General features: G+C 43.4%; 1 protein-coding gene across 8 annotated transcripts in view; it reads right to left on the bottom strand.

Annotated features, from left to right (window-relative positions):
• Window positions 1-2,464, bottom strand: part of Akap13 (A-kinase anchoring protein 13) — a 283,132-nt gene extending 280,668 nt beyond the window's left edge. For all 8 annotated transcript variants that reach the window (XM_045145632.1, XM_045145633.1, XM_045145636.1 and 5 more), the window contains exon 1: window positions 2,324-2,464. The gene's annotated coding sequence lies outside the window, so the exon portion shown is untranslated. The remainder of the gene's footprint in view (window positions 1-2,323) is intronic.
• Between the last annotated feature and the right edge of the window lie 23,734 nt (window positions 2,465-26,198).

Genomic DNA, 26,198 nt, shown 5'->3' with positions numbered 1-26,198 from the left:
CTCAAATCTACCTAGCTCCAGAGAGTGTATTTCCTGCTCAAGTGTGCTACCTTTTCAGAACTGTGAATGGATCCAGCAGTTTCAATAGTATCACCAAGATGATGGAGGCAATCTCTCAGAAATTCACACAGCACCATCTAAACCTTGCCTCTTTTCAAGCGCAAATCAGACAGTTAGTAGGGGGCTAAATAATTGGACATAGTGACACACATAATCAGCACTAGGGAGGCTGAGGTAGGTCTTGGAATTCAAAGATGGACTTACACAGCCAAACCCTGACTCCAAAAAGGGGGGAGAGACACGGAGGGTGCTTAAAAATTCTCCGAAAGTACACAAGTTTCACCACAGATGTACAAGTGAAGTGTCACTTTGTACACATTGGGACAGTTAATGGCTCTCTCCTATGTACACTCTAACTAGCTAGTAAAAAATCCCCTCCTGAATGTCCACCCTGTCCTGGCCGACAAAGCAAAATCAGGCCCATTACACTCCTTAAAGAGTTGAAAGAAGTGAGGTGTCAATTGATGCTGTATGCAGTTACCATTCGATTGAGCAAATAGGCTCTAAAAAAAAATTTTTTAAACGGTGTGTATAACATGGTATCACAGTCCAGAGAAGGAAAGGAACTGGTGTACTTGGCACACTATTTTGCAGGCAGTCTTTGTTTACATTATGTCCCTCCCCCACAACTCCTTCCAACCTAGGTCAACCTCCCTCCCCCATCACAATCACACAAAATCTTCCAACCAGGAAAGGAAAACTAAGGACAAAGATTAGAGAACTCCTTGATCATTATGTCTTGAAGAATATTTTCCTTTGACTTCATCAGGTGAAGAAAGTTGGTTTTCCGGTAAAGAAAAGCCAACGAAACCAGAAAAACTAAAGAACACTTACTTCTTCTCCACATTATTCACATATAAACATGAAAAATAAAACTGAAATATCAACATTTCTCAAAAATAAATTTTAATCGAACAGATGACAAAAGGATACAAATGAAACTAATATTAAGTGACACTGATCGGAATGACAGATATCTGAGCTAGCTCTATTTAAACAGAATTCTATCACAGGCTCGGTCCATCAACAAAATGCAGTGGAACGAAACACCCAAAATATGACAGGCTATGCACTTAAATGCAGCCATATGACAAGCTATGCACTTAAATGCAGCCTGCAAAATCCCCAGGGACCATGAAGGTGGCAATGGATTTGTCTCAACTGATCGTAACGCCTTTACAATTATCTTTCAAAAACTGCAGCATCTGTCCTGAGGTGGACAATTCAGAAGTTTTTAGAAAAACTGAGTAAATAGCTTCTTTTGGGGGGGGGAGGGGAATATTAAGCAAAACTGCTTTGTATATTTGCCCAAGGCACTAAGCTCACAAAATAACTTCACTACGGAGTGGAAAAGCAAAGACTGAACAGCAAAATACAGTTCAACCCAACTTTCATTGTGAATTCCTGAGTTCACAGTAGGCTCCAGAAACTTAATGTGACGGAATCACTGAGCTGTAAGATTTCTTTTTAAAACACATTTATCCGTCCTTAATAAAAAGAAAACTGAAGATTTTTCTCTCATCATTTTTTTTTTTCCTTAAAAACCTTAAGTCCCACATAGTGGCTGGCTTCGCAGACACTAAAAATTGTCAAGTGGGTCGTCCTGACCAAAAACACCTCTTCCGCCTGGATGCGAAAGTCGGTGCGGCCGCACCGGAGCTCGGAGGCTGCGGGGCCGTCGCCACGGCGGCCGGGGCGCGCGCGGACCGCCCGCTCGGCTTCCCCCGGGGTGCTGCACGTCCCCGACGGCCCCGGACGGAAGGCGCGGAAAAGCCCCCGGCGGCGGGCGCGGCACGTCGTGTTTACCATCCCAGTGGACCTGGGGGAGCAGCTCCCTCGGGTCGCCAAGCAGTTGCTCCCCCCAACCCCCGGGCAGCGACGGCGGACTCCGGCCGAGCGAGTGTCCGCACCGCTTCGCCGGTCCCGGGGCCTCGCGGAGCGCACCGGAAGAGGGAACGGCGGCCGGGCCGGGTGTCCCGGGCTCTGGCGGGCCCCCGAACTGGGCACCCCCCCCCTTACCGCGCCGCACCGCACCCCATCCCCGGCAAGGAGAGGCGCGCCGCCGCCGCCCCGGAGCAGACAATACGAGAGGAGGGGTCGGCCGCCCGCGCGCCCCTCCACACGCCGGCTCCGCCCCCGGCCCCCGGCCCCCGGCCCCGGCCCCGGCGGCGGCCGCAGGGGGAGGGCCGCGCTCCCCGCCAGATCCCCTCTTCAGATTGGCCAAACTCCCCGCAAACTCCCTCAAACTAAGTCGCGCTCTTACCGTGCGGCTCCCGGGGGCTCCCCCACGGGCCGAGCCGGAGCAGCTCGCGCGGAAAGACTGTTCACGGCCGCTTCCTCCGGCCGAGGCGGCGGAGAGCCGAGGCGAGCAGCGAGCGCAGCCGTGTCCACCGAGCCCTGGCACTCTCTTTCCCCCCGCCGCTGCTCCCGCTCCGCCGCGGCCCCGAGCACAGCGCCCCAGCCCACCCGCGCATGCGCCACGAGCCGCCCGGGAATGGGCGTGGCGGCTGCCGGGGACGGGCCGTGCCCGCCTACCAACCCTCCCGTGAGGACGCGCGGAGTCCAGCTCTGCGAGCTGGGATTGCACGGCACGGCTGCCCGTCAAGCTCGGTGAGAACCAATGGGAAGGCTTCAGGGCGGTCCCGCTCAGGTTGCTAAGGAACAGTGAGGTTGACCGCCGCGGCGGCCTCGCGGCGCAGTGATCAAAGTCGGGTGGCTGGCAGCTGCTGCGGGTGGAAATGCCCACCCACCTTCTGCTCTCCGCCCGGTCTCCGGAAACCGCCCTTCTTCCTCTGGGTGCCTGCTGCTTACCTAAGTCGTAGCCTTTACCGTGCACTGAAAAGACAAGACAAGTGCTGGGGGAGGAACGGGGGACGGAGGGACGGTGCCATGGCGGGATCCGGATGGTCACAGTGCATTCTGTGAACTTTTGGCTACTGGATCACAAAGTCATAACGTAAGAGTTGCAAAGGATCTCAGAAATCATCTAGTGGCTTGGGAGAAGCAAAATGTGGAAGTGTGCCAGTGGAAGCCCAGGAGATTATATTTCTGTGTAAGAAGAAACTTCTAGTTGCCGATGTTAGTATGTATTAGGGGGAAACACGCCTATCGTGTCAAACCATTCTCTCAAGAACGTCATTTCTTAGATCAATAGAAAGTAGTGAAAATAAAGAAAATTACCGGGCGGGGTGGCGCACACCTTTAATTCCAGCACTCAGGGTGGCACAGGTAGGAGGATCGCTGTGAGTCTAAGGCCAGCCTGTGAGTGTACATAGTCTCTTAGGAGCGAGACCCTACCTTGAAAAGCCCCCACCCCCCAAAAAAGAATGTATATGTTAAGTGAAAAACGGAGAGGCTTTCTAGGCAGTTCAAAATACAGTGGTTGAAGTAAAAACAGAGGTTACCTAGGGGTAGATTATAGACTGAGGAGAGGAGGGAAACCCCGGGGTGCTGGCTCTGTGTTTTGATATCAGTAGTAGGAAACAAAGCATATACATATACATATAAAACTTAAAATCAGTAGCTTTAATTCCAAAATCCGTTTTTAAAAATAGTTACCCCACCACAAAAAAATCGCAAAGATATAAATGACTATCACTTAGGAAGCCCTAAGCCAGGTAAGTTTACCAGCAACCACATGCATACCTGAAACAGGGTGTGTGAGTAACTAATGCTTGCAACAAGCCCTTCCATTACTGAATGGCTGTAACACTTAGAAATGCCCTTAGCATTGTTCTAATTTTTCTTCTCTGTGGATAGAACTGGTTCTCACATGTATTTTTTTTTTAATTTATTTGCAAGCAGAGAGTATGGGCATGCCTCATAGTTATACTAACTTTAACAACAGTCCATTTTTGTCTGTTTCTTATTTTGGGCTTTTGAGATAAGGTCTCATGTATCCCAGGCTGGCCTTGAACTTGCTGTGTAGGTAAAGATGACCTTGAACTTTTGGTCCTCTTTTCTCCACCAACTGAAACACCATGCCTGTATAGTAGTTCATTTTTTAAACAGCATTTATTCCATGTCATGGCTGGTCTATTACATTTAGCAAAACCAGTATAAATTGGGAGAAAAAAATCAAACAAAAAAAAAGCCTCTCTTAGACTGCTTTACATTTTCCAAAAGACAGAAATTAAAATCACCTGTTATAAATTATATTCACAATTATGGTCTTTGAAGGGGGTGCTCCTGTATGTGAACATTGTGTAAAACATGTCTTCTTTGTTGCAGCTGAGTCTTACCACCATGGTATTTGTTTTGATTTCATTCTAAAATGTAAACTACGACTGCCACTGTAGAGAATATGATGGAAGGGTGCCTCGAAACACAAGTAGGGCTGAAGAGATGGCTCAATGGTTAAAAGCACTTGCTTACAAGGCCTGACAGTCTGGGTTAGATTCCCCAATACCCACACAAGTCCAGATACAAAGTACAGCATACATCTGGAGTTCATTTGCAGCAGCAAGAGTCCCTAGAGTTTGTGCGCGCACGCACGCGCTCTCTCTCTCTCTCTCTCTCTCTCTCTCTCTCTCCCTCATACATACATATATACATATATATATATATATATGTCATATATCTACAGATAGGACTGGAGAGATTTCCCAGTGCAGTGGTTAAGGTGCTTCCCTGCAAAGCCTAATTACCTGTCTTCAATTCTCTAGTACCCATATGAGCCAGATGCACAAAGTGATACATGCATCTGGAGTTCATTTGCAGTAGCTGGAGGCCCTGCATAACCATACTTAATCCCTCTCTCTCCCTCCCCCACCTGCTTGAAAATAAATAAAACATTTTAGAAAAATAAAAGGAAAAGAAAAAAACTACAAATAGTTCTACCATGTGATCCAACTATTCTACTTCTGGGAATATATATAAACAAAATGAGATTAACATATCAAATATATACTTGTACACCCATGTTTATGGCAGCACTATTCACAATAGCCAAGATATGAAATAAACAGAGGTGTTTAGCAACAGTTGAGTGTATAAAGAGGAAGGGCATTACCATGGTATATTTGATATAATCATGGAAGTTGTTAATTAAAAAAATTGAAAATAAAAATAGAGTGAAATAAAAAACTACTGCTTGATAATAAATTATTGCATGCTAGTGTATACATAAAAAATATTCAGCCACACAAAAAAATGAAACCTTGTCATTTGTAGCTAAGTGGACAGAACTGGAGGACGTTATGTTAAGTAAAATAAACCAGACACAGGAAGACAAATATCACATATTCTCTCATACATAGAAACTAAAATTGTTGGTCTCAACTAGAAAAGAGCATAACATCAGTTACTAAAGGCTGTGAAGGGCAGGAGAGGGAGATAGAGGAAGATAGCATTCATGGTACCAAAATGCAATTAGAGACAGAAAGTTCTAGTTTTCTGCATCACAATGGAGCAACTATAATTTCAAATAACTTGTTAATAGTTGAAGAACTAGAAGAGCTCAAAACTCCAAAGGAATGATGAAGAGATGGAAATGATAGTTACCATATACAGATCATTACACATTATACTCATGTATTAAAGTTGCAACACTGTACACTAAAAGTGTGCACAATTATTACATGCTCACTGATATATGTTAGCATGCATGCTAATTTTAAAAGAAAACTAAAAAATAAAATAAAATAAAGAAGCCTGGCTGGAGACGTAGCTCAGTTGGTAGAATGTTTGCCTGGCATGAGCAAAGCTGAGGACCACATAAGCCAGGTGTGGTGATGCACACCTGTAATTCTAGCACTTGGAGGCACGTGCCTTAACTACTGACATATCACTCCAGCCCCAATTCTAGTACTTGGGAGGTAGGGACAAGAGGACCAGAAGTTAAAGGTCATCCTTGGTTAACAAGTAAGTTTGAAGCCAGCCTAGACTATATGAAATCCTGTCTCAGAAACAAAATAAAATAAAGCATCCCATTGTCACCTAGTTTTTCTCTTTCATAGTACTTGATTTTCTTTTTTATGATATCTAGCCCCAAACTGAAAATATCTTATTTATTTTGTACCATCCTTTTGTCTGTTGGAAATCTTCTCCATTCTGATGTAAGCTCCTTGACATCAGCTTTGCTAACTCCGATCTCTCTTCTTACCTATAACAGTACCTAGTCAGGGTAGGATTCAAAGTTTTACATGAGTGAGTTTGTACACAATGAGCTATTATGAAACACATCCAAGCTCAATTTCCCTGATACTAAAGATATGATCTTCAGGGCTGGAGAAAGGGCTTAGCAGTTGAGGTATTTGCCTACAAACCAAAAGACCCAGTTTCGATTCCCCAGGACTCATGTAAGCCAGATACACAAGGTGGCACATGTGTCTGGAGTCCGTTTGCAGTGGCTGGAGGCCCTTGTGCAACCATTCTTTCTATCTGCTTCTTTCTCCCTCTCTCTAACTTTTTAAGTTAGAAACCATGGCAGACTCCTATAATCCCACCACTCTGGAGGTGAGATGGGAGGCCGAGATAGGAGAATTTCCCACAAGCTCTCAGCAAGCCCAGTGAAAAGAACAATGGCTGAGTGAGGTAAAGAGAAAACCTGTCTCAACTGAGGTGGGTGAGGATGGCCCCAAAACTTGTTCCCACCACAGTCCCACACACTCATGCACGTACACACACACACACACACACACACACACACACACACGTACATGTCCTACCCACTTATACATACACACACACATATTCACACAGAAATAATTTTTTTTTTTAATTTTTATTTATTTATTTATTTGAGAGCGACAGACAGAGAGAGAAAGACAGGTAGAGGGAGAGAGAGAGAATGGGCGCGCCAGGGCTTCCAGCCTCTGCAAACGAACTCCAGACGCGTGCGCCCCCTTGTGCATCTGGCTAACGTGGGACCTGGGGAACCGAGCCTCGAACCGGGGTCCTTAGGCTTCACAGGCAAGCGCTTAACCGCTAAGCCATCTCTCCAGCCCCACAAAAATAATTTTAAAGAGCAAATACAGGATATGGAGGGACAGAAAGAGGATTACTTCTAGTTTAGGGAAGGCATTTGTACTAGCTTTATACTACTATAACAAAGTACCTGAGATAACAAACTTACTTAAAAGGAGGAAGGTTGCTGGGCATGGTGGCTCACACCTGCTAGCCCAGCACTGAGGGGCTCAGGCAGAAGGATTGCTTTGAGTTTGACAACAACCTGAGCTACACAGTGAGTTTAAAGCCAACCTGTCAGGGCAGACATAGGGAAACTCTGTTCAAAATAAACAAAGGAAAAAGAGGAAGAAGAGGGAGAGGGAAGTTGATGTTGGCTCACAGCTTTAGAGGTTTCAGTCCATGGTCACGTGGCACTGTTGCTGTGGACCAGAGCATAGAGGAGAACATGATGATTGCCAGGAAGCGAGAGGCAGGAAAGGTTTGGGGCCTCAATATCTCCATCCAAGACACATCATCAGTGAACCTAACTTCCAGGCTCCATCATCATCTACTGAGGACACATGACTCTTTGGAGAACATCCCAGATCAAAACAGTTGTAGCACTTGAGAGGATGCCTATATTGTTTTGGGGGCTTCTATAGCATCCCTGGCCAACAATTTACTGGGAGCTGACTCATACCTGGCATTGAATTTATGATTAATAATCCACAGGTTCTAGGGGAAGTTTCATCCACCCACATAAGAGACCTTCAATCAAACAGTATTTTTAATTTTATATTCTAATCAAACAGTATTTTTAATTTTATATTCTAATTGGCTTACCAAGATGTAGGTTTCCATGTGGCTTATTCACATAATCTAATATTTGATCCCCTCCACCCCTTTCTCCCACCACCCCTTTCTCTCACCCCTTTCTCCATCCCTGTTTAAACCTTTCCCTGTGACTATTACCCTCTGTACTTTCCATGTCCCATATGTTCTAGAACCCGCACCTCAAATCTGCTCCCATGGCCTCTTTCTAATTTTTTGGCCTCTACAAATTTGAGACAGATAAGCTAGATCTTGGAAGACAATCAACCAGGTAAAGAACAATGGGGAGGGCAGGTTGTGTGTGCACACATAATGAAAATTTCCCCCAAACAAGCCAAGAGCAAATTAAAAAGCACTGAGATCTCAGGCACACAAACACAAATAAGAAAGTGGATAATCTGAAAAATAAATAGGACTGGAGAGGTGAATTAAGTGGTTAAAGTGCTTGACTATGAAGTCTGAGGACCCAGGTTTGACTCCCCAGTACCCAAATATGCCAGATGCAGAAGGTGGCACATGCATCTGGAGCTTGTTTGCAGTGGCTAGAGGCCCTGGTGCACTCATTCTCTCTCTCTCTCTCTCTCTCTCTCTCTCTCTCTCAATCAACCAAATAAATAAATAAAATAGTTAAACTAAATAAGTGAATAAAGCTCGGCGTAGTGGCACATGCCTTTAATCCCAGCACTCAAGAGGTAGAGGTAAGAGGATCACCTTGAGTTCGAGGCCACCCTGAGACTCCATAGCGAATTCCTGGTTAGCCTGGGCTACAGTGAGATCCTACCTTGAAAAACAAACAAACAAAAAAAGTGAATAAATAAAAAAGAAAGTACAGAAGAAGGGTATAGGAAGTGAAATTGAGGGAGAATAGAAGACAGGTTGTGAATGAGCTAGTATGCTGCCATGCTAAGAAATATGACCTTAGCCAAGAAGACTCTTCAAATGATTGTAAGCAGTGCAACAATGACCAGGAAAGATTTCCGTTTCAGAAGGATCACCTCACTATCAAGAATACTTAGGCTGGACTTAAGTGGGGGATGAGGATGAGGGTGGGATTGAGAGGAACAGTGCTAGGTGGGATGCTCTGCACCTCAGACCTGAAGTTTCATTTCTTGTAAGTAGAAGGAACATTCCTTCCTCCATGCTAAGCCCAACAATGTAGAATATATATGAATCATATATAAGATTAAAGACTTTTTTAGCAGCTACACTTAAAAAGTAAAACACAATAGAAATTACTTTTAAATTATTCAGTCAATATATTCAAAATGCTATATATCCAACATATAATCTACATAAAAAATTTATTAACAAGGCACTTCACAATTTCAGTGTATAAATTCTTCAAACTAACCCACTGTGCGTGTTGCATTTATGCACGTCACAGTTCAGAGGAGCTACAATTTAAGTGCTCAGAAGACTGTGGCTACTGTTCTGTTCAACAAAGGGCAGGTTGGTTGTTTCTGCATTAGTCAGCATTTTATTGCTGTGACAAAAGACCTCATAGGACAGCTTTAAAAGCTGGGTGTGGTGGCACACACCTGTAATCCCAGCACTTGTAAAGCTGAGGCAGGACGATAAGGAGTTTAAGGCCAGCCTGGTGAGGATACATACTGAAACTTTACATTTTTTTATTTTTAAATATCTTACTGATTTATTGGGGAGACAAAGAGGGAGAGGCAGATAGAGAGAATGGGCTTGCCAGGGCCTCCAGCCACTGCAAATGAACTCCAGATGCATGTACCACTTTGTGCATCTAGCTTAACATGTTTCCTTAGGAATCCAACCTGGGTCCTTAGGCTTCAAAGGCAAGTGCCTTAACCACTAAGCAATCTCTCCAGCCCTAAAGATTTATGTTGGCTCACCATTTCAGGGGCTTCAGTGAGTCTTTGGCTAGCTGTGCTGTTTCTGGGCCATGATGAGGCAAAGTATCATAGAATAAAGGTGTGGTGGAGCAAACTGATCCATGCTTACACTATGTTGCTACAACACACTTCAGAAATTGTGCATACACAAATTATGCAAATATGTTAGGATTATATGCTGGTTTACAGGTAAATGTGCAATGAATGGTACTTATTAAAAGGTATTTCTAGGTCAGACAATGTTAACATTTTTAGGACTCCTGATGCACATTACCTGCAAACAGTTCTCCAGAATGGTTATGTTCATTCATGCTTTAATTCTCTGCTGTCAAGGAATCAGAATGTAAGTGCTTCTTGTATGAAACAGATACACCAAGGTTTTATAAGCAATCAGAGCTTGGTCTGGACCTTGGATTCTCCTCCTTTGTCTATATAGAGATCACTCCCAGCCCACAGGCACACTACAATGACAAATACATACAATGAGCTGTGCACAGCCCTTAGCATATCGTCTAGCACAGTGCAAGTGTTGTGCCCGCTTTAATTCCCTCTTCTATTTCTCTCTCTAGAGACAATAAAATAATAGTGTAGGCATCAATATGACTCGAAGGCAAAGTCATAACTAGAAAAATCCAGGGAAACATGCACACTATTACGGTGGTAACAGAGAGTCCAACAAAGGGTGTATGTTGTCTCATAGTGACCTTCCTGACAGATACGGCACCCACCCAGTCTCCTGCCCCCAGGGACCACCCAGCCTTTAATTAATATACACCAGATATACTACTTATTGATAGAACAATTTATTTAATTTCTGAAATCCTTGCTTCCTTCTGTAATGACTCCTCAGCAATAGATTTGCTTACAGGCTGCCCAGGGGACCGCATTAACCTTCTAACACCATTATATTTCCAATGGTAGAAGGGCTAGGGACTGCTGGGAGGATGGAGGGAGAGAATCAGAAAAGCCTCAGGATTAAGGGACCACTGTGACCTCAAGTTATTGCCATATTTCTCAACCTGGAGTCAAAAGGATTTAGTTTTAGCAGTATAAAAAGATCCAAAGATTTCAGGCCAATAATGCAAAGGGGAAAGAAAAGAGTCACTTTTTTTAGGATAATGTTATTTTTATTTGGTAAGATTTGGTTTGCGATTAACTCCAAATGTAGGTTCTAATGTGGAGAAGATGGGGACTGTCACCCTGCCTCAGAGAGATTGATGGGCAGGCACAGGACTGCACATTCCCTCCACTGGGTTTTCTCTTTATGCCCAGCCTTTTCCAGTTTATTCAGCTGCTCTCATAATTATGCCCAATTATTTCTAATGGTAGGTTTCTGAAGCTGGAGTTGGAGAAACACCATGTTTTTTGAGCCTTAAACACTACTTAATGGAAATGGACTCCAACAACTCACATGAGGCTTAAACTTGGGTTTTCTTGGGAAATTTTTTTTCTTTAAATTTGCTTTCATCTTTACTGTATTAGTGTTTCTAACCCTATACAGAGTTTGCACTGTTAAAAAGGGAAATTGAGTTGGGTGTGGTGATGCACACCTGTAATCCTAGCACTTAGCAGGAAGAGGTACAAGTATATACCACAAGTTTGAAGCCAGCCTGTACTATACAGTGAGACCCTCTCACCCAAACAAAACACTTAAATCATGCCCTGGGAAGATGGCTCAGTGGGTAAAGGGTTTGTTGCACAAGCATGAGGACCTAGATTCAGATCTCCAGCGCCCATGCAAAATGACAGGCATAGTGAGGCATGCCTGTAATCTAGCACTGGTGAGACAGAGACGGGGAATCTTGGGGCTCACTGGCTAGCTAGTCTAGCTGGATGAGTGAGAGACCCTGTCTCTAAGGTGATGCATGGCTGAGAACACCCACTCTTGACCTCTGACTTCCATACATACACATGTGCTCACACACAAATGTGTAGCCACATACAAACATGCATACATACATACACATAAAAACACACCAAAAAAACAAATAAATAAGAGGATCAATATGAAAATAGCTAAACACATGAATAAAAGAGAAAAATTATTACCCAAATCCAACTGTTACCAATGACTGCAGCCAGCTTTTCATAAACTGTCTTCCTAGAAACAGTTCTGGGAACTATCCCGCAGAAAAAGCATTGTCTGCTGAAGTGGAAGTAAGACGTGCTTTATTCAGGCTCATTCTCACTGCTGTTTTCCACCTGTTGTGGCAGAGATGATGTCCAGCCTGTGCCATGCTTTCCCCTGCCATCATGAAGCTTCCCCTTGAGACTGTAAGCCAGAATAAAACCTTCCCCCCCCCCCCGCCCCGATCAGCTGTTTTTGGTCAGGTGCTTTATCCCAGGATCAAGATGTCTCTGGTTTTAACCGGTGAAGGTCAGTTTCCATGCAGCATGACACCTTGCTTCCAAGCTAAAGGTTTTAGTGCTGTAGCATTCGGATTTGACTTCTACAACCATTACAAACATCTCAGTGAGGTGGCAGCAGTACAGAAGGCTCATTTAATAAATCAATAACATTAAAGTGATGTACAGTGAGGTTGAATAACATTGCATTGTCTTGAAGGCCAGGTGCCCCAAAACAGGCAGAGGATACTTAGCATGGGTCAGGGGCAGGAAACAACAAGCCTTTTCTGAGCAGCAAGAAGGTGAAGCCCAGGAGATGTCCCAGCCTGGTCTGGCCAGTTGAACAATTGTATGCCTTCTGACCCTGTCCATCTGGAGAGCAGGTGAGATGTTAGCTGGGCCTGTCTGCAGACTTTTCACCTCCTACCTAAAGACAGGGAAGTCTTTTGAGCCTACTGACTGCTCTAAGCTGTGCTGTCTGTGGCTAGACTACTGGACATCACTGAAGGTGGGACCAAGCAAGACTCTTAGGCACACACATACACAACAAACACACACACGTGTGTGTGCACACACACCTATGCATACATGCACGCACAAATCATAAGAAGTTGGAACTACAGAGCATGAAGGAAACACGGGTCTCTGCACCAAAGAGGATGAGCCAATACATTAAAACGACTGGTGGCCACTGTCCCACTCACACAACGCCTTGACCTTCCACCTTAGCAGAGGACTGGCCTAGCATGAGAGGGGGTGATGATCAAGAAAAAAGTAAAGACCAGGGCTGGAGAGATGGCTTAGCGGTTAGGCGCTTGCCTGTGAAGCCTAAGGACCCCGGTTCGAGGCTCGGTTCCCCAGGTCCCACGTTAGCCAGATGCACAAGGGGGCGCACGTGTCTGGAGTTCGTTTGCAGTGGCTGGAAGCCCTGGCGCACCCATTCTCTCTCTCTCCCTCTATCTGTCTTTCTCTCTGTGTCTGTCGCTCTCAAATAAAAATTTAAAAAAAAAAAAAAAAGTAAAGACCAAAAAAAATTAACTTCACCTGGTTTATTTAGGAGGAATTTTTGTGAGAATCTTGTAAATTGTTCAAGTCAGTTTTACTGTTACAAATAAGAAACTCCACTCAATTTGGGAAGATGAACTAGTTCTGTGGATGGGTGGAGGTGACTAGTTACAACAACAGGAAGGTAGTAATGCCAATAAATTGTATCATTATAAGTGGCTAAAATGAAATTAATAAAATATTGTTAAAGGGCTGGAGAAATCGCTTAGTGGTTAAGGCACTTGCCTGCAAAGCCTTAGGACCCAGGTTCGATTCCCCAGTACCCATGTAAACTAGATGCACAAAGCTGCCCATGTGTCTGGAGTTTATATGCAGTGGATAGAGGCCCCAGTATGCCCATTTTCTCTCTATTTGTCTTTCTCTCAATAAATAAATAAGCAAATAATTTTAAAGTGGATAAAATGGTAAATCTTGTTATGTATTATTTTAAATATTATCATTTATTTATTTGCAAGGAGAGAAGAAAGTGAGTATTGGCACAGTAGGGCCTTTTGCCACTGCAAATGAACTCCAGATGTATGCACTACTTTATGCATCTGACTTTATGTGAGTACTTGGGAATCTAACTTGAGCTGTCAGGCTTTACAAGCAAGTGCCTTTAACCACTGAGAAATTCTCCAGCCCTTATTATGTATGGTTTACCACAATTTTAAAAAGAAGTACTTTATTCTGTATTACTTTCCACTGATGGATTAATGGTACATAGTAGCATTATTTAATGTTTTATTTATTTCATAAATATAAACAATACGTCATGTCATAATCCCCTCCCACCACCTCCCTTTTGTTCCCTCCTAAATCCCCCCTCCACTGAATCCCTTCTTGACAATTAGTATCTCTTCTGTTTTGATGCCACTGGGTTTCCCCCCACCTCCTATTATACAGGTCTTTTGTACATAGTGTCAGGCACAGTGACATCATGAATGTCAAGGCAAGTTTGTATCTGGAAGACAATATTGTAAGCACACCTCCCCTTCCTTTGGCTCTGATATTCTTTCCACCACATCTTTCACACTGACTCTTGAGCCTTGGAAGGTGTAATAGAGATGTCTCACTTGGTGCTAAACTTGGTGGGTTTTGAGCCTCCCCAGTGGTCACTGCCATCTGAAAAGAGAAGCTTCTCTAACCAAAAATGAATAGCATTAATATATGGGCATAACCATAAGTATTTACATGGCAGTTTGGTAGGCATAATATATCATCCATTTAGCCAGACAACAGTAGTCATTACTCCCTTAGGGCTTATACTCTCTCCAGCCATAGGCTTTTGACTAGGTTGTCAGCGCCAGGCATGAATTCCCAACCATGGAGAGTGCCTCAAGTCCATTCAAAGAGCAGTTGGTTTTCCCTATAACAGACATGCCACCATTGTACCAGTTGGTACGTTTAGCCTGGCTGGCTAGCTGTAAAGCATGCAGGGTCCACTGCTGGTTAAGACTGTCATAACTTCCCCCCACCACACAGGATGCACAGGTCTTTTCAGCATCCTGACAGCTGGTTAATATGAGGGGGGCGGAGGTCCAGCTCAGCTCCAGCTTGATTTCTCAGTGACCTGCAGTCCAAGCATGTAGAGTCTTAAGCAATGAAGTCTTACCATATAGTTCTGGTGGGAAATCAAGAGTCTTGGAAATAACGTTAATTGTGTGGGGGGGGCATTAGGGACCTCCCTAACCAACATCTTATGGAAAGATATCCCATCCCTGACACAAATTTTTCTAATATCAATCTGTGGCATCTGGTTATAATATTATCTACCTCCACAAGATACTTATGCCCAAACTCTTTTTATAAAATCATATATACTATAAGTTGGTGAAGAAATAGGTTTCTGTATGGTTTATTCACAAATCTTAAATTTTGGTTAATCCTCCTCCTACCCTCTTCTCTCTTTTATCCACCCCCCTTATACCACTCCCCCCACAGCATTCTGCACCTCTACTCACATGTCTACTATAGCTTCACTCTCATTAAGCCCTCTCCTCTCTCATAACCTCTTTCTAGCTTCCCAGTCTCTACTATAGACTTTTATGGTAACTCACATGCAAATCTAAACATTTAAATCTATGATACACATATGAGAGAGAACATGTAGCATTTGACTTTCTGGGCCTGGATTACCTCACTTAGCATAATATTTTCCAAATCCATTCATTTCTCTGCAAATTTTATTTTTCTTTTCAAGTAGCATTACCTTCTAGGGTTCTGTGAAGTCTTGCATTGAAAAAATAAAATTTCAGCTTTGTCTTATGTTTCTCAAACTTATTTTATCATGAAATTAATAGATGGGGAGAAATGCATTAATTTGTCATATCTTACTTACTAAAGATGTATTTTAAGTACCAATGCCTAGGTCTATTCAACCCATTTTCAGAAAGGATAGGGTGGATATAAATGTGCATGTCCCCTTAAAATTCATTTGTTGAAACCCTAACCCCTAATGAGATGGTATTTCAGGCTGGGGTGGGGCTGGAGAGGTAGCTCAGTTAGCAGAGTCCTGTCCTAGCACGCATGAAGTTCTGGGTTTGATCACCAGCATTGCATAAACTGGGTACGGTGATGTATGCCTATAGTCTGAACACTTTGTAGATGAAGGCAAGAGTATCAGAAGTTCAAAGTCATCCTCCCATTCACAGGAAGTACAAGGCCAGCGTGTGTGAGACCCTGTCTGAAACAAGGGGTTGCAGTCGGGCGTGGTGGCGCACGCCTTTAATTCCAGAGGTAGGAGGATCACCATGAGTTCAAGGCCACCCTGAGACTACAGAGTGAATTCCAGGTCAGTCTGAGGTAGAGTGAGACCCTGCTTCGAAAAAAAAACAAAACAAAACAAGGAGTTGGGGCTTTTGAAGTGAAGTGATTTGGTTTAGATAAGGTCATGAGGATAGAACCCCCAGTGATGGGATTAGTATTCTTATCAGAAGAGCTTCCTTTCAATGTCATATAGAGAAATTGCAGTGAACAAGTAGCTGTCTTCAAGCTATGAAGAGGCCAACCAAGAAAAAAGCCTACCAACACCTTGGCCTTGAACATCCCAGCCTCCACTTCTTTCTAAAGAAACAAGTATCTATTATCTGTCTATTCAGCTAAAGATGTCTTAGAAAAGGAGCCCAAACTGAGACACCCACATTGTCATCCATTGCAAAGAGTTGTGATTCCTTAAAGAAAATAAAATAAGGCTGGAGACGTGGATTGCCTGCAAAGTATAAGGACCCAGGTTCAATTCTCCAGTACACACATAAGCCAGATGTGCAAGGGGACACATGTATCTGGAGTTTGCAGTGGCTGGAGGCTCTGGCACACCCATTTTCTTTCTCTCTGTCTGCCCCCATCTCTCTTTCTCAAATAAACAAAAGCAAATAGATCCTTCCTAAATCTCACCTCCAATCATATCCTTCCTAGGAAGTTTTAATACTTATTCCTAGCTACTGCAAGCCTACCTCTTCACCTGCTGGACCACATACTCTGTTCCAAAAGTGAGATCTTTGGAGAGATGTCTCAGTAGTTAAAGACCCTTCCAGGCTAGGTTTGATTCCCCAATACCCACATAAAGCCAGACACACAAAGTGATGCATTAATCTGGAGTTTGTTTGCAGTGGCTAGAGGCCTGGCATACTCACATTCTGTCTCTCTCCTTCCTATCAAATAAGTAAACAAAAACGTTTTATTAAAAAAAATAAAAGGTGAGCTAATCCTTATCGCTCCTCACGCAACGCCATCCAGACATCTCTAGCGTCTGCCTTATCATTCTGCCACAAAGGAACTCTGGCTTTCTATTTCCTGCTTCTCTCTGGCTTATTTATCAACTTTTGCCTAAATGATTGCAGACGGTGCCTAATTGACTTCCTTTCTGGTAACACTTTCCAACTAACCCACATGGCTGCAGTAGCATGATTTTGTTCAGTATTTCCCTGACTGCTCACTTCGAGGCTTAAAACACCTCAATGGCTCTTGGATGCTTACAGAATAAGACTGAGTACCTTAGCAGAGAATTCAAAAGCAATTTACTTCTAGAGTCATTTTGCACAAAAATTACACACAACTTCTCTAAACTCAATTACCAGGCATGGTGGCACATTCCTTTAACGACACCATTTGGGAGGCTGAGTAGGAAGATCACCATGGCCAGGTCAACCTGGAGACCCTGCCTTAAAAAAAGTCAGTCAGACAGACGACAGACAGACAGACAAAAAAGCCCAGGGGGCTGGAGATTTGGCTCAGTGGTCACAGGCACTTGCTTGCAAAGCATGCCGGCCTGGGTTCAATTTCCCAGTACCCACATGAAGCCAGATGCATAAAGTGGCGCATGCATCTATAGTTCATTTGCAGTGGCAAGAGGCCCCCATATGCCCATACTTTCTCTCTGTGTCCTCTCATTACTTGCAAATAGATAAAAATATTTAAAAACAGCCACCACCAAGAACAGTGGCTAAGGAGGTGTGTCTCATCGGTTAATGGCCCTTGCTTGCAAAACCTAACAGCCTAGGTTTGATTCGCCAGAAGCCATGTAAAGCCAGATACTCAAAATGCATCTGGTGTTTATCTGGAGGGCCTGACATACTTATATTCTCTTTCTTTCTGCTCTCCAATCTATAAAAATATTCTTTTAAAAAGCACATACAAAAAAAAAAAAACTTCTAGGGTTCTCAAAACACAAAAATAGAACAATAGGGCCTGACTTTGGTCATGTAAACAGCACTTCCACTTCTAGAGAATGCTGTCTAGCCCTTCTGCTTACTGTTTGTTTCAGTCTTCTTCAGAGGTATACTTTAGAGTGTAAACTTTCTGCTTTGTCTTAGTCTTTGTCTGCTTTAAATTTATTTGAGAAATAAATACAGTGCCTGTGTTTTGTTGTTGTTTTGGTATTTTGAGGTAGGGTCTCACTCTAGCCCAGGCTGACCTGGAATTCACTATGTAGTCTCAGGATGGCCTGGAACTCACAAAGATCCTCCTACCTCTTACTCCTGAGTACTGGGATTAAAGGTGTTCACCTGCAATCCACTCTGTAATCGCAGGGTGGTCTCAAACTCATGGTGATCCTCCTACCTCTGACTCCCTAGGGCTGAAATTAAAGGCATGCGCCACCATGCCCGGCTTTATCTCTCTTCTTGATATTTCATTGTTACCACTTCTTAACCCACCGATTCTTTTTAAAAATATTTTATTTACTTATTTATTTGAGAGAAATTGAGAGAGAAAATGGGTGCACTAGAACCTCTAGCCACTGCAAATGCACTCCAGACACATGAGCCACCTAGTACATCTGTCTGGCTTTATGTGGGTACTGGGGAATTGAACCTGGGTCCTTTGGCTTTGCTAGCAAGTGCCTTAACTGCTAAGCCACCTGTCTAGCTCAGTAACCTACTTGATTCTTTTTTTTTTCTTTTTTTTTTTTCGAGGTAGGATCTCACTCTAGCCCAGGCTGACCTGGAATTCACTATGGAGTTTCAGGGTGGCCTAGAACTCACGGCAATCCTCCTACCTCTGCCTCCTGAGTGCTGGGATTAAAGGTATGCGCCACCACGCCCAGCTTTGATTCTTATTTACTAATTCCATGCTTACCCTGTTTATTAGTCACTTTGCTCATTGCTGTGACCAAATACTTGACAGGAAGCAGTTAAAGAAAGGAAAGGGTATATTCTGGTTTACAATTTTGAGAGACTACATCCTATCATGGTGGGAAAGGCATGGTACAGGAACAGGAAGCCAGTTGGTCACATTACATCCAAAGCCAGGAAGCAGAGGGAAAACAGGAAATGAGTCCAGACTATACTACTACCCCTAGTGGTCCACTTCCTCCAGCAAGGCTCTACAACCTTCCCAAACAGCACCACCAGAAGGGGACAAAGTGTTCAAACATGAGCCTATGTGGAACATTTTATATTTAAACCACAGCACCCCCTTTTCTTAAAATCCATTTTACTAAGATAAAGTATGCCTATAATACATTTACTTTAACTGTAGACCTCAGTACTGGGTAACTACCCATCAAGTAAGAAAAAGAACATGGTGGTATATATCTTTAATCCTAGAACTTGGGGAGGCAGAGGTAGAACTGTGAGTTCGAAGCCAGCATGAGACTACATAGTGAATTCCAGGTCAGCCTGAGCTAGGGAAAGACTCTACCACAAAAAACATATATTATATATACATATATATAATATATATAATACATATATAATATATATACATATCTATCTATCTATCTATCTATATAAACAAATAAAATGAATAGGAAAGAAAGAACATTTCTCTGAGCTCTAGAGGTTTTCACATACCCAGCTTATTTTCATTTCTACCAGGTACTACAAACAACTAATGATTGGCTGTCTTTTCTGTCTCCCCAGAGCACATTTAGATGGGATCACAGAGTACGATCCTCTAGTAAGGTGTTATTGACTACTGTATAACAAAGTATACACCTCCATTTAGTTTGAATTGTCTCGCAAAGTTTCTGAGACCCAGGAGCCCATAGGCACTTAGATTGGCAGTGTCTGGCTCCAGGTCTGTCATGAGGTTACAGTGCGGCTGTCAGCTAGGGCTGTGGTCTCAGGTTTGGGACAGAGAAGTCACTTCTTCTTATGGGCAGGAAGTTTCAGTTTCTTGCTTTTTGGTCCTCCACTTAGGGCTGCTCATAGTATAGCTCTTCAGACAGTATTCTGGTTTTAATCTTAAAAAAAAATTTTTTTTTTACTTACTTATTTATTAGAGAGAGAGAATGGGCACACCAGGGCCTCTAGGCACTGCAAACAAACTCCAGATGCATGCGCCACCTTGTGCATGTGGCTTACATGGGACCTGGAGGATTGAACCTGGGTCCTTAGGCTTCACAGGCAAGCCCTTTAACCACCAAGCCATCTCTCCAGCCCCTGGTCTTAATCTTTTTTTAAAAAAAACAATAGTTTTATTTTTAAGAGAGAGGGGATGGTGAGAGAATGCATGAGCCAAGACCTCTTGACGCTGCAAACCAAGTTCAGATGCATGTGCCACGTGTACTGGGTTCATGTGGGAACTGGAGAACCAAGCCCAGGCCAGCAGGCAAGCACCTTTAACTGCTGAGCTGTTTCCCCAGCCCCAGGTTTGGATCTTAAATGTTATCTGATAGTCCACATTTTAAAGGCTTGGCTTCTAGTCAACAAGTGCTATTGGAAGATGGTGGGATCTTTAGGTTCTGGAGTCTAGTGATAGAGTAGGAAGTTGGATCATTGGAAGTATGGCCATGAAAGGGATATTGGATCACTATCCCCTCCTCAAACTGCTTCTCTACTGCCACGAGGTAATCATCTTCCTTCTACGATGTGATTTCACCATGATATGCATAGCCTCACTACAAACTAAAACAATGGGGCCTGGAGGTCATGAACTGTTCTGTAGGTTTATATGTTTTATTTTTTTGAGACAGGTTGTATTTATTTATTTTACTTTATTTATTTGGGTTTTTCAAGATCAGGTCTCACTTGAGCTCAGGCAAACCTGGAATTTACTATGTAGTCTCAGAGTGGCCTTCAACCCATGGAAATCCTCCTACCTCTGCCTCCCGAGTGCTGGGATTAAAGGCATGTGCCACCATGCCTGGCTTATTTTTTATTTTTAAAATTTATTTGCAAGGAGAGAGAAAGTATGGCCATGCCAGCGTCTCCTGCCACTGCAAGTGAACTCCAGATGCATGTGCCACTTGGTGCATCTGGCTTTATATGGGTACTGGGGAATTAAACCCAGGCCATCAGGCCTTATAAGCAAGCATTTTAACCACTCTCCAGCCCCAAAGTTGTATTTCTTTAGCTCATGCTGGTCTTGAACTTGAGATCCCCCTGCCTCAGTTCTCTGGGTATAGGTAGAGGGCAAAAGATTTATGTGATCTGAAGAGAAACCAGGCCATATAGGTATTGAAATTACAGGTGTACACCATAACTTCCAGCTTTGGAAGATCCAAGTCTAAGCAATATCCTGTGACTGTTGATCATACAATCCAGTCTCTCACTGCATGAGAAATTTCAGTGTTGCCTACAATAATTTTCCCCTCAGGGTTAATGGAGAGGAAAGCCAAGGAGAAATGGTAAGGAAAGGAAAGAAGGGATCCCATCCTACATTTATAATCTTATCTCCAAATCTTATGACATCACTCAAGAGGAGACAGTCAAACAAGGACATGAAATAAGATCAGGGAGCAAGTCAGGAGTGGTGGTGCACACCTTTAATCCCAGCACCCAGGAGGCAGAAGTAGGAGGATCACTGTGAGTTTGAGGCCAGCCTGAGACTACCTAGTGAATTCCAGGTCAGCCTGGGCTAGAGTGAGACCCTACCTCAAAAACAAAAAAACAACAAAACAAAACAAAAAAAAGTTCAGGGAGCAGGTCTCAATGGCACCCTGTTGGAGTTACCATCATCACTAAACCTCACCTGTATGCCCATTGATATCTTTGCCTATAAAATACAGTTATCATTTATTCACTCACATAGTTTCTATGGGTAGAATACAAGAATAAATATAGCACTCCTTAGAATACCTGGTATGAAGCAAAAGACAAAATGCTAAATGTTGACTCTTACTGTTTTAACTATGTCAATGGCTCCCAGATCTTTCTGTCAGTGCTGAAGGTAACTGACAGGGTGTCCAGGCACTACTTATACTTTCTCCACTGCCATGTATGTGCCCAAAACAACACCCTTATGTTTACTAAGATTCTGTTGGTTCACTGGCTCAAGTAAAATGGAAAAGGAAAATTTAAGCCCAGAGATAGATTTCAAGCAAGAAGTGACCCAGGTGACCCAATGATACCATCATGGATCAGTCTCTCCCTAGTTCCTTTTCTATCACCTTCTTGGCTTTGTTCTCTTCTCTCTTGATTTTCTAAGAAAGCGCTTCCCTTGTATTGGTAAGATGGCCATCTGATGCTTCAGGCATTCTATCACCTTTGTATCCCCAACAAAATGAGTTTCTAGATCTCAATATATTTATCAGAAATCTCAGAGCTGCCAGGCATGGTTGATGCATGCCTTTAATCTCAGCACTCAGGACAAAGTAAGAGGATTGCTGTGAGTTCAAGGCCACCCTGAGACTACACAGTGAACTTCAGGTCAGACTGGGTTAGACGGAGACCCTATCTCAACTCCCCCCCCCAAAAAAAAAAAGGTCAGAACTCTCTCTCATTGGCTCAGCTTTGATCATGTGTCCATCTCTGGCTCACTAAGATAATACCATAGCACTGTGAGGAGTTCAGTGAAGAACTTTTAGGTTATCGGAACTTTTGTCTATCCTCCCCTCCTTCATGATTTCCTAAAATTACACAAATTGCTATGCAAACATGGCTGAAAGTTCCATCTTCCCACCACTACATTACAATTCATAATCACTTCTATGTGAAAATAATAGACCAATCCCGGTAGCACAGATGCTTTGTTTATTCAGCCATGCTTCACATGTCTGTCTACCCATTGAGCCAAAGATGGTGCCTGTGTTATACTTGAACCACACGAGCTGGGAATGTGGGACAGGCTATGTGTTTAGAAGAAGATTCATGTATTGTGCCCAGAAGCAGGTGGGAAAAAGTTGAGAAAGCAGTCAACAGATGTCCATACCTTCTTTCCCCAAACCATCCCTTTTTACATGTTTTCCATCCCTTAGTAAGGCCAAATCTTAGGCTGACAACCTTCAGGTGTCCTTTGATGTCTGCCCCAGTCATCCAGATGGATGCCACATTCCTCTGACTCGGCAGCTTCACATGCCCAGAACATGCCCTAAACTTCCCTCAGTCCTGCCCCTGTCGATATGTTGGTCTGTCGCTAGAATGTCCTCCCACCTCACTGGCGCCTGACCAATCTGCAGAGGTCACCAGACAGTGCAAGAACTCTGCCTCCATGAAGCGTATGGTTGCCGGGTGGAGAAGGGCCTACTGATCACCGGCTTCTAGGAAAGTGCTGCTGAGTCTGACTTTCCTTTTGGAACTTCCATCACAGCTGAGAGAACCTTGGAAACAGATGCAGTGTGGAAGAGCTTGTCTTTCACCCCTCTGTCTCTCCCTCCCTCCCTCTCCTCTAGCCTCACATTCATTTCCCTTCACACAAAGCAAGGGCTTTGCCCATGCCAAAACTGCCCACATGCACAAACTGATTCAGCCAGAAAGAAGGCACTAGGATTTTTTTAAATTGCACATCTGCATCTCAATTTGTGAGAATTCATTGAAGGCTACAAAACGATAGTTTAGCTTTGTTTTCTTTCCCCCTCTTTGGCTTCAACTTGGATTTGATAGATCTCTGTCACATTAGCTTGAAGAGGCCCTCTGTTAATGCACTTAAATCTTGACCTAGAGACCCCAGTGGGTGTATAATTCCCAGAGGAGCTGGAGCTGGAGTACCACGTGGGGAGGACTTGGCCTCAGCATGTATTAGGGACAAAGCTCGTGATATAGGACCCTGTTGCCGGGGTAATTTTAGCTGGTCTCTTGAAGTGGGTAGCAGATCATTTTGGAAATCTGTTTTCTTTCTCTGTGCTCTCTTCCTGAATATTTCTACCTCTTCTTTTTCACCTGAAGTACAACACTCCCTCCTGACTTTCAACTTTAAATATTCAGTGACAAAAACACAACAGCCACACAGTGCACGCACATGTGCGTGCGCGCACACACACACACACACACTGAAACTGACTTTACAAGTGATCTCATGCCTGTCTGACTTCAGCAAAGTTGCCAAGTCAGAAAAGAGCCTTCGAAATAACTTTTATGTGGGGACCTTGGCCTGTATGTGCTGACAGTTACACATTCCAGCTTGTCGTTTGTCTCTGACTTGCTTTCCTGAATGCCTCTATAGAGTTATGCCTCTTATCACCTGCTTAGTATGTGACACTACATGTGCCAAGACAAATGTCATATTAAAAAGCCTTCCAGTCAATGAGGGCAATCAAGGATTGCAACACAACAGGTCTAGGCCTTTTCTTCCTTTTAATCTACCTTCTAATTCTGATCTCCAGATATTTCCTGTTGCTGAGGTCTGCTTGGATGTGGGCAAGAGCCACCAATAAATGGGTTCTGACTAGCAGGACAAATTGTCTTCTTGTTGTTTAGTTTTTGAGACAGCTCAGTCCATTCCCAGCCTTGAACTTGCAGCAGTCCTACCTGCCTCAGCCTCTCAAGTGTTTGGATTATAGGCATGAGCCACTACTCCCAACTTCAAACAGTCCTTGAGACAAAAAATCCCTGACAGTAAGTTTAATGAAAAACAAAAAAAAGTGTCAATAATTAAAGACAAACATTCACAAATGTTCTGGAGCTCACCAAGTTTTCAAGGCACTTCGACGGACTTCTCACATACTAATCTTTTTTTAATTAAGTGAGCTAAATTCTTCTGAAAGTGAGAAGCTGACAGCCTTGGTTAGGGCTGGAAATAGAAGGCAAGCATTGGAGTGCGTTGCTAGCAGAATTCAGGACTGTAAACTGCTCCCGCCGCGAAGTTTCAGGGCTGCGTTATGACCTTCCGCTGTTTCCCCTGAAAAGACTCTCAAAGTGAAGCTCATTGCCTCCTCCAGCTTTGAAAAGGACCTCAGACCTCTTGTTCATGTCATGACAAATGAGAACTTGGCTCTCTTGGTGTCAACATTCCCATTCAAATCCAGAATCTTCCATCACCTTCTAAAATTCCATCTGCTATGAGATTCTCTGACAAATTTTCTCAGAGATATGTTTTTATTTTTTTATTATCTATTTATTGTCCATGGAGCTGGGGAGGGAGGCAGGTTCATGCAAATAAATCAAATCTACAAACATGAACCTGCATGGCAATCTTAGGAAGCAAATCTGATCATGTGACCCTCCAGCTTGGAAGGCTTCAAAGACTCTCCAAACATTTCATGTTCGAACCCAAATTACAGAGCTGAGCTCCCCAAGACCCTTTGTGATTGACCTCTGCCCGACTCCCTAGCCTCTGCCTCTCCACTCCTCTTCACGCATGCCCATGGCCTTGTGCATCTGAACTAATGGTGATTTCATTCTTGGGACCTACCTGTACCCTGTTCCCTCTGCTGGCAGAGCTAGTTCCCAGCTTCCTTCTGCTCCGGTTTGTCCTCTCAGGCTCTCCTCTGCCTCACTTTCCACCATGTCATTACCCAGCATGTGTGCTTGTGTACACACACACTCTCTCTCTTTAGGAAGTTCTTGAGAATCCAGATTAGATGCTCTTTTGGGGATATGCTCAGCACTCTATGTTTACTTTTATATATCTCACAACAATGGTATATGTGTCTGCTTCCCCTCTAGTCTGGTTCCCAAACCTCATTTATATATCTCTAGCTCCTAGTTAAATGCATAGTACAAGATAAATGCTTAATAATTTTTATCAATGGGCTGGAGAGATGGTTTAGTGGTTAAGCGCTTGCCTGTGATGCCTAAGGACCCCGGTTCGAGGCTCGGTTCCCCAGGTCCCACGTTAGCCAGATGCACAAGGGGGCGCACGCGTCTGGAGTTCGTTTGCAGAGGCTGGAAGCCCTGGCGCGCCCATTCTCTGTCTCTCCCTCTAGCTGTCTTTCTCTCTGTGTCTGTCGCTCTCAAATAAATAAATAAATAAATAAATAATTTAAAAAAATAAAAATAAATAAAAATAATAATTTTTATCAAGTAAGACAATTGAATTACCATGTCTATTTCTGATCACACGGTGTCTCAGCATGTCCCATCAGTGCATTTCTGATCACTGAGTCTTCGACAATAAAGAAGAAATGGCTCTAGTGTTCTCTAAAAGACTTTCTATTAAACAAAACAAAAACAAACAAAAAACATACACTTTCAGGCCTCCTAGGACGATGGGGGGACCAAGATATAATTAATTAACTGAGCCAGACATTGCCCTGTGTACTTTAATAGGCTTTTTTGCCCATTTAATAGCCTCAACAACTTTCCAGAGTAAGTTTTGTATTCTCCATTACAAATGGAGATAAAGAAACTGCCCAAAACTCATGTACCCAGAAAACAGTATAGTTGAGATATATACATTTCCACATCTTTTGAATAAAAAAATCTTGTTCTTAGGCTGGGGATATAGCTCAGTGACAGAGCACTTGTCAAACATGCCCAAGGTCATGTGTTTAATCTCAGTACCACAAAAAGAAACATTTTAAATACTGTTTGTTCTCCACATAACCTCCATCTACAACTCCCTTTT

The sequence above is a fragment of the Jaculus jaculus genome, chromosome 3 (assembly GCF_020740685.1).
Source record: "Jaculus jaculus isolate mJacJac1 chromosome 3, mJacJac1.mat.Y.cur, whole genome shotgun sequence".
Taxonomy (NCBI): Eukaryota; Metazoa; Chordata; class Mammalia; order Rodentia; family Dipodidae; genus Jaculus; species Jaculus jaculus.
This window is presented reverse-complemented; position numbering and strand designations above follow the sequence as displayed.